The sequence below is a fragment of the Zootoca vivipara genome, chromosome 4 (assembly GCF_965207765.1).
Source record: "Zootoca vivipara chromosome 4, rZooViv2.hap1.1, whole genome shotgun sequence".
In the NCBI taxonomy this organism is placed as follows: Eukaryota; Metazoa; Chordata; class Lepidosauria; order Squamata; family Lacertidae; genus Zootoca; species Zootoca vivipara.
In genome coordinates this window covers 48,345,509-48,353,233 of record NC_142587.1, presented here as the reverse complement: position 1 = coordinate 48,353,233, position 7,725 = coordinate 48,345,509, and positions in this window count along the sequence as shown.

The following is a 7,725-nucleotide window of genomic DNA, read 5'->3' as shown; positions in this document are numbered from 1 at the left end:
ATATCTGCTAGTATGGAGTTATTAGGATAATACATTTTAAAATATTTTTTGTAAACACTCCATTCCTTGGATACATTTTGTGTTGATGATCCCCTTACTGAGTCAGTAAGTTTTGCCAGTTGTACATATTCTAACATGAGTGTTTGCCACTCCGTTACAGTGGGTAAGTTCTCACTCTTCCACTTTCATGCTACTAATACCCTGACCGCGGTCATTGCATACAGCAGTAAAGATTTTGTTTCTTTTTGAATTTCTGGTGGTGACATATGCCTTTATCAACCAGGCGCTACGCTGGAACAGGACCTGAGTGCAAAAGCACTCTCTCCACTTGTGATTCCCAGCCAGTGGCATTCAGACCATACTGTGCCTGGGCTCATCCAGACTTCCTTTTGTGCCACATTTCTCACATGTCTGTATTTAAAGCTCTCTTGTCCAAGTGCTTTTTTGTTTGTTTTTGCCCCTGTGCTTACTCCACAAAAATCTGCTCTTTACCAGTGAAAGCAATTCTGCAAAAACAAAAACCAGATTGCCAGTTGTTCTGATTTAGCGTGAAAGAGCAGGTTTTCCTGGGGAAATAAGTGCTCAGACATGGACTGGGAAAGCATGGTTCTGTGCCTAGAAAGCATAGGGCAAAAGCTAAGTGTGGATGGTGAGCCCTCAGACTGTGGAGGTGGAAGACATATCCTGAGCACCAAACCTTGCTGCCTGTCCATGGTATGCCATGCTTTGAGCTGCTTCCTCCACTACTGCACCCAAATTTCCTACTTTTTTAAGATATAAAAGGAAAAACAAAGCATCAGAAAGCACAAGTGGTTTCTTCATACAAACCATAGTTATCTTGTGGAATTCACTATCTTAAAAGACAGTAGTGGCAACTGCATTGGATGGCCTTAAAAAAGGCCATTGAAGAAAGGAATTTGGGGTAGTGAAAAGTAATTTTGGGGAAGGTGGGAATCTGGATAGAGAAGGACCATAGCTTAGAAGAACCCAACCCCTGGCCTATTTTTAGTGTTCTTCAGAGTAACCAGTCTGAGGAAAAGAACTGGAGACTGCCATCTTCAGGTTGGTTCCTCAAGTTCACAGAATGACAGCACTAACTTCCTTTCAGAGGAGAGTTACCAGAGCCATTCCCTGTTATAGACTCAGAGATGCCACCCACAATAGGTATGTAAAATTACGAGGCACGTCGGGAACTCATGTAGCGGCATCCTAGTCATACTGTGACTAGTCATAAGGATGTGAATGGTGTGAAATGGGGCATTCTCAAATACGGCAATAAACCATCTTATAATAAAATGAGTATTCCATTAACCTTATGGAGTGACTATCCTCATTCTCTTCACTTACATGGAGTTGGAATTTATCACTGGATGGGGCTAGGGTGAGGAAAGCTCTTAGAGACAATAATTTTATTCTCTGTTCTCAGGGTCTTCTTTCCTTTGGTAGTTCAGTGCAGATCAGGCCACCCAATATATACCCCCTGCTGTGTAGTGCAATGTGGATCACCCTCCACATGTGACTAGGCGTGGTGAGGGAACATGAGTGAGTTGTGCCCATGTCCCACTTGTAGGCTTTTCATAGGCATCTGGTTGACCTACTATGGGACAAGATGGGCCTTAGGTCTGATCCAGCAGGGCACTTTTCTGGATTATAATGTGTGTGAATGAGCATCCAGATATAGGTAGGATCCAGCAAGGAGATCCATGCAAGGAGATCTTTTTCGCATATGGATTTCCCTCGTTAGATTGGAGTGCATGATTTGTAGATGACAAACATGGCATTTTGGACCAGTGTCCAGTGGAGAAGACTTGCCTGTTATCATATAAGAACAGCATACTATTTCTTTTCTCTTAACACCAGGGCATTAACACATCTTCTCATGCGGAGATCATTCCAAGCAATACTTTTTCTCTTTCACACACACATTTTCTCTTTCAAAGCTACTGCAAAAACAACAAATGCTTTGAAGCATGATACATTGCACTTGAACTGGTCCGCTAACAATGACAAGAGGCCTGCTTGTTTTCTTCTCCTAGCACATTGCTTTCCTAAGCAGCTGTCCTCACTGGAATGCCAATGCTGGGAATTTTACTAGACTTTGTTTTCAGACCAGATGTGGGATAAGGTTGTAGGCGGTAGAAGACCGTATTCAGGGCGCAGTGCTGTGCTGGATGAGTACCAAAAGCTGAATCCTGACAAGGCAGAAGCCCTGTGGATGCGGAAGAGTGGTTCCCTGATCTGAGAATTGGGTGGATGGCGTTGCGCTTTCACATAAGGAATGGGTGCGGAGGCTGGGTGCTGTTCCTCAATCCATCTTCGTCCCTTGCGGCACAAACAGCTGCTCTGTCTAGGAGCACTTTCTACCAGCTTCAGCTACCGTGTTTCCCCCTTTTTAAGGCGTAGTCATAAAATAAGCCATAGCAGCATTTCTAAGCATTTGAGAAATATAAACCGTACCCCGAAAATAAGCCATAGTGATAGGCGCTGTGCGGAAGAGATCACTGAGCTCCCCGAGTCAGCAGCAGCAACGCCGGCCGCAGCAGTGTTTGCTGAGTCCTTTCTTGCTTTTGGGACTTGGTTACTGTGCTGGCTTGGGATGGTGTGTGTGCAATTGCTGTTGCTGCTTCGTGTTTTTCAGCTGGATTCTCTGGGTTCTAAGCACTTTCCCCCGTTTGTTTGTGAAGCAGCACTCGGCTGCAGCCCCTGCCTCTCCCGACGGCTGCATGAATGCGAGGCTGGATTTGATCGCTATCTCCTTTTCCATTTCTTTTGTCTTTGAGCACCCGGCCCCGCCCCCTCTCCCCTTCGTGGAATGAAGAACGGAGTTTTAGCAGCATTTCCTCATTATAAAAAAAAGGTCAGGAACTTTTACTTTAACCTCAAAAATGGGATATTTCCTCTCTCTAAAAACAACTCTGACCTGAACACCAATATAACGGGGGTAGATCACCTCCAGTTTATAAATCCGCAAGTAGATCGCAGTCTCCTAGAAGTTGGGCTCTATACTTTGGCTGATTGCAAGCCTTTGCATCTTTAAAAAACAAAAACCATGCGCTTCTCAGTCTTAATTTTCCTTTAATTCATCCCCCTATACCCTCCTCCAACCATTGCCTCCTTCCATTCCTTACCCCCCTCCCTCTCTCCCCACTTCCCTCACTCCTGTGCGATCTCATTTAGTCATATACTTGCTTTTTCTGTTGTGTTGTCTATTTTATATTTAATATTATTACCCTTTATGATGTTATTTTTCCCCTTGCGATAATTATTTATTTTTTATCTTTAACTAACTTTCCTTTCCATATTTTTCCATATATAACTCAACACTTTCCCATTCCTTCTTAACTCTTTGGATAGAGTGCCCCCCCATTATTGTTGTTAATTTTACAATTCCTGGATTTTTTATGGAACCGAACAGCTCGGGTGCTTCAGAATGTGCCTTCTGTTGCTACAGGGCTATGGGGCTTCACTATTTGACCCCCCCCCCCCAGGTTGGGATTTTTAAAGTAGTTCTGTGGGTCCCAGGGCACAGAATCACCCCCGATCCTTTCCTTTGTCTAAACAGACCTATTCCCCCCTGACTTTGGAAGGCTGTGCTTCAAGGGTGATACCAGGGGTTTTTTAAGACCTGCGCCTCTTAAGGATTGTTACAGTCCATAACTTCCATTGCTTTCTACAGGGTTGGGGGTTTAAAGCACTGCCACCCCCACCCCACCCTGCAGGCGCTCGGAACTGGCAGCGCCAACAACGCGCCCAGCAATGTGCAGAAGAGAGCACCGAGCATCCTGAGCCAGTGGGTCCCAGTTGTACCAGCACTTTTTTTTAAAAAAAAAGACACCCCCTGAAAATAAGCCACTGTGTGTTTTTTTGAGGGAAAAAAGTTATAAGACGGTGTCTTAAAAAAGGGGAAACACGGTAGTACCCAGCTGTGATCATTCCTGGATAAGGGTAGCTGGCCGAGGTGAGCCATACATTGGTAAGCTCAAGGATGGATTACTGTAATTACTGTAATGCATTGTATCCCTTTACAATGTCACACTTCACTGCATTTTTGTGAGCATGTTAGTAGGAGCTATGTTATCCATCAAGGTGTTGAACTGTACCCTTTAACACAGGAATAGTCAACAGGGTGGTACCCTCCAGACATTGTTGGACTACAACTCCCATGAGCCCCAGCCAGTATGACCAAGGATCAAGGATAATTGGATTTGTATCAAGGATCAAGGATAATTGGATATATACATGGGCGTAGGCAGGGGGGGCAGGAGGGGCAGCTGCCCCCCCCTAGAAGCAAAAAAATTAATGTATTTTACAGACCATAACCAGCACTTTTCCCCTCCAAAAACTGAAGTGGAAAGGGCTTTGCTTTAGCAAGAGCAGCTAAGTCTCCGCTTGCTGGGGGGGGGGGGGACACAGCAGTAACAAAAACACATCAAATAAATAAAGCAAAGTGGCTACCAGTAGTTAAGCAGTTAAGACAATGGAGCATATATCCCCAGGCAAGATTCGATAGCTGACCATTTCACCCTATTGTTCTTAAGTGGGAGCTGTTAATGAGCATTCAGGAGCATTAAGAGTTCTATTGGCGATTTAATGACTAAGGTGGCTCTGCAAGGCTAAAAAGAAGTGAATAAGAAAGGGGGGGCTGTAGCTTTGACAGACACAGTGATGTTTATAAAAAGCATTGGTGTTCCAGGCTGCCCCTCCTCCTGCATCTGTATACTGTAAATCAGGGGTGGCCACCTCCCAAGAGACTCTGATCTACTCAGAGTTTAAAACTGGGGGTGATCTACCCCCTTTTGGGGGGTTCAGGTCAAAGCTGTTGAGTTTTTTTTAAAGGAAGGGAAGCCCTGCTTTTTGGGGTTTAGGTCAAACTTGTTGAGCTTCTTTTAGGAGGGAGGGAGGTCCATTTTTGTTTAGGGCTTCAGGTCATAGTTCAACTTTTTTGAGGGAGGAGGAAAATTTTGGGTGAGCTGTTTTTAGGGGTGCCAGTGACCTACCAGTGATCTACCACAGACATCCAGTGATCTACTGGTAGATCACAATCTACCTGTTGGACGTGCCTGCTGTAAATCAAGCAGAGAGAAAGCTGCTTACAAGGCTCCTGTACATGCAGAGTTCCAGCATCCCAGCGTCACCCAGAGGCACCCACAAATATGAGTTATCCCTCTCTCTATTTCTTCCTTCCTTCCCTCCCTCTTCCATCTTTAATAAAATACGGGGGGGCAGATAAGCCCCACATAGAAAGCCCATCAACATGGGGGGATGACTCTTTCAAATACGGTATTTACCAGTAATTGGGGGGGGGGCACCTAGGCCTCTAGGAGTTGGATGCTATGCCTAGGAGTAGGACAATTCAAGAAAGCAGAATGATGCATATGCTATGGTAATATATCAATAGAATCATAGAATTGTAGTCGGAAGGGACCACAAGGGTCATCTAGTCCAACCCCCTGCAATGCAGGATTTTTTCCTAAGGTGGGGCTTGAACCATGGTTGAAATATTATGCTGATATGCAGCAACGCCTCGGAGCCGTCGTGGCTGCGGCCGTGTCTTGCCTCGCCCTCGCCCGCCCTGCCACCCCCTCTCGCCTGCTCGACCCTCCCGTCCTCTCCAGCCAAGCAGGGTAGCCGCCAACGCTACCAGCCCCAGAAGCACAAGGTGGCCGCTGCTGCCACCGCCACGATGTCATCAGGCCCGTTGGCCCTTTAGCCCCACCCACTTTGTGGCCCCTCCCCTTCTGTGCCTTGGCCCCGCCCCTGAACGACCATGGCTTGCCCCCCCCCTAGTTTTGATCCTGGCTACGCCCCTGGATATATATGGCACCACATTGGCCGCTCTTGCTTCAACAAGTGGTTGGATTCAGGAAATGCAAATGAATCACACTTTCTATATTTATACATAATGTCAGGAGTGAGGATTTGTGTATGCCGACCTGCATGGAGATGTGTGCTCTGTACTTGAATTGGGAGCACTTCTATCAACCCAGGGAAATGTATGAGCTTCTGTCTCTAAATGGGAAGTGCAGCTCTCCCTGTATTTATGCGCAGCATTCAGGTCTGCAGCCAGTTCACCTTTTATATAGTGAAATTGAGCTGTATAAAGTATGGCACAAGGACAACTTACATAAGTTCTGTCTAGACAAAAGGAAGGGTCTGGGGCTTACAAATCTTCCCACCATGTGAGACATTGGTTCTGAAGGCTTCACAGAAGAGAAAACCAGCCTTTCCAGGCCATAATCCATGGGAAGATAGGCCGCTAGATGGATGTGGAACATGTTGTGATTTCAGCTGAAGGCGGCACATTGCTTCTGCTATGCTGTGTACACACTGAACAAATGGTCTGAACTACAGTTTGTGGAGATAATAGAGGGGAAAGCTTGGCCATGTGAAGTCTGAGATTCTGTATTTAGAAGCAGCCGTGTCAAAGGCCTTGTAACAACATTCACAGCAGATAATAGTTGTACCGGTAGCTGTTTTCAAGGCTTTTTGTGGGTGGGGGTGGAAAAAAAGTATAGGATTTCAGAACCTTCCATTGTCTTTGTTGTCTTCTTGCCCACCACCCTCTTTCCACTGTTGGAATTTCTGCCTTTTTCGGAACCATGCTGAGGAATGGAGGTTCCAGAATTTCATGGTACTGTGTTTTGACTTTCTTCAGAGTTTAAGCTATATGTCTTTGTGCTTCACACTTCAGGTCTAAGATTTACTGGGAGAGCAAATAAAGTCATGGAAAAGAGTCCTGTTGACTACAGCAAATGGACAAGTCCACGCTGACACTGCAGGGACGTAATTATTTGACATGACACAGACACAAATATATGGGTATAATAATGGTCTAGTGGTGATATTGTGCCATAGGGCTCAGACTGGCTTTACTACAGTTCTTGCAATTTGGATATGGGTGGGGATGAATCCCCAGAGGAAGAGGATTGTGACCCTCTGTTCCCTAAGGCTGCCAGCAGGTACAGCAATCACTTTGTATCGCTCATCGCATTACACAGTTCCTTTGTGTCATCTTATTTTTCCTTTCCAAACTATGTAATAGCCATCTCTAATGTTTTACTATTAGCAAGTATTCAAGCCATTGAGCCCAGGAAAGCCATGATTGCTCAATGCTTCAGTGGACCCTTAACAACAAAAGTTACGTCTGATAGAAGATATACTGCCTTGCTCACTTTGGCACGATACAACCAAAGTTGAGCACATTTCAGCATGGTTTCAAAGCTGAAAATGTTATCATGCACTCAACACAAAATTGCATGTGTGTGCTTAAATTTGGCCCTTCATATCTTATTCTATGTGCAAAGGGGCAGCTCTCCCCTTAATCTGTAGCACTTCCCATGTGATCTTGCTTTTCCCCATTCCCAGTGTTCTGAAGGTCCATGGGCTGAAGTGTTGAGCATCTCATTCACCATATAAATCCATTGATGAAGACATGGGGTGCATTGTGCTGCTGAAACTTGCTGAGCTTGGTTGAATAAGTGCCAGGGATTAACACCACGTACATTCACCATTGATTTGACAACAATGATATTATACGCCCCGGGCACTGATGGGATTTGCTCAGTGTTCAGGACATGGGCTCTGAGGTGGAAAAAAGGGATTGCTAGTAACTTTTTAAGCCCCTTTGGCTGGGCCCAGGCAGACTGTTGACATTATATAAATTCTTTAGATAAAATAAATATCTGCCTTTGTATAAAGAGAGCTGATATTTAGCTTTTCCAACAT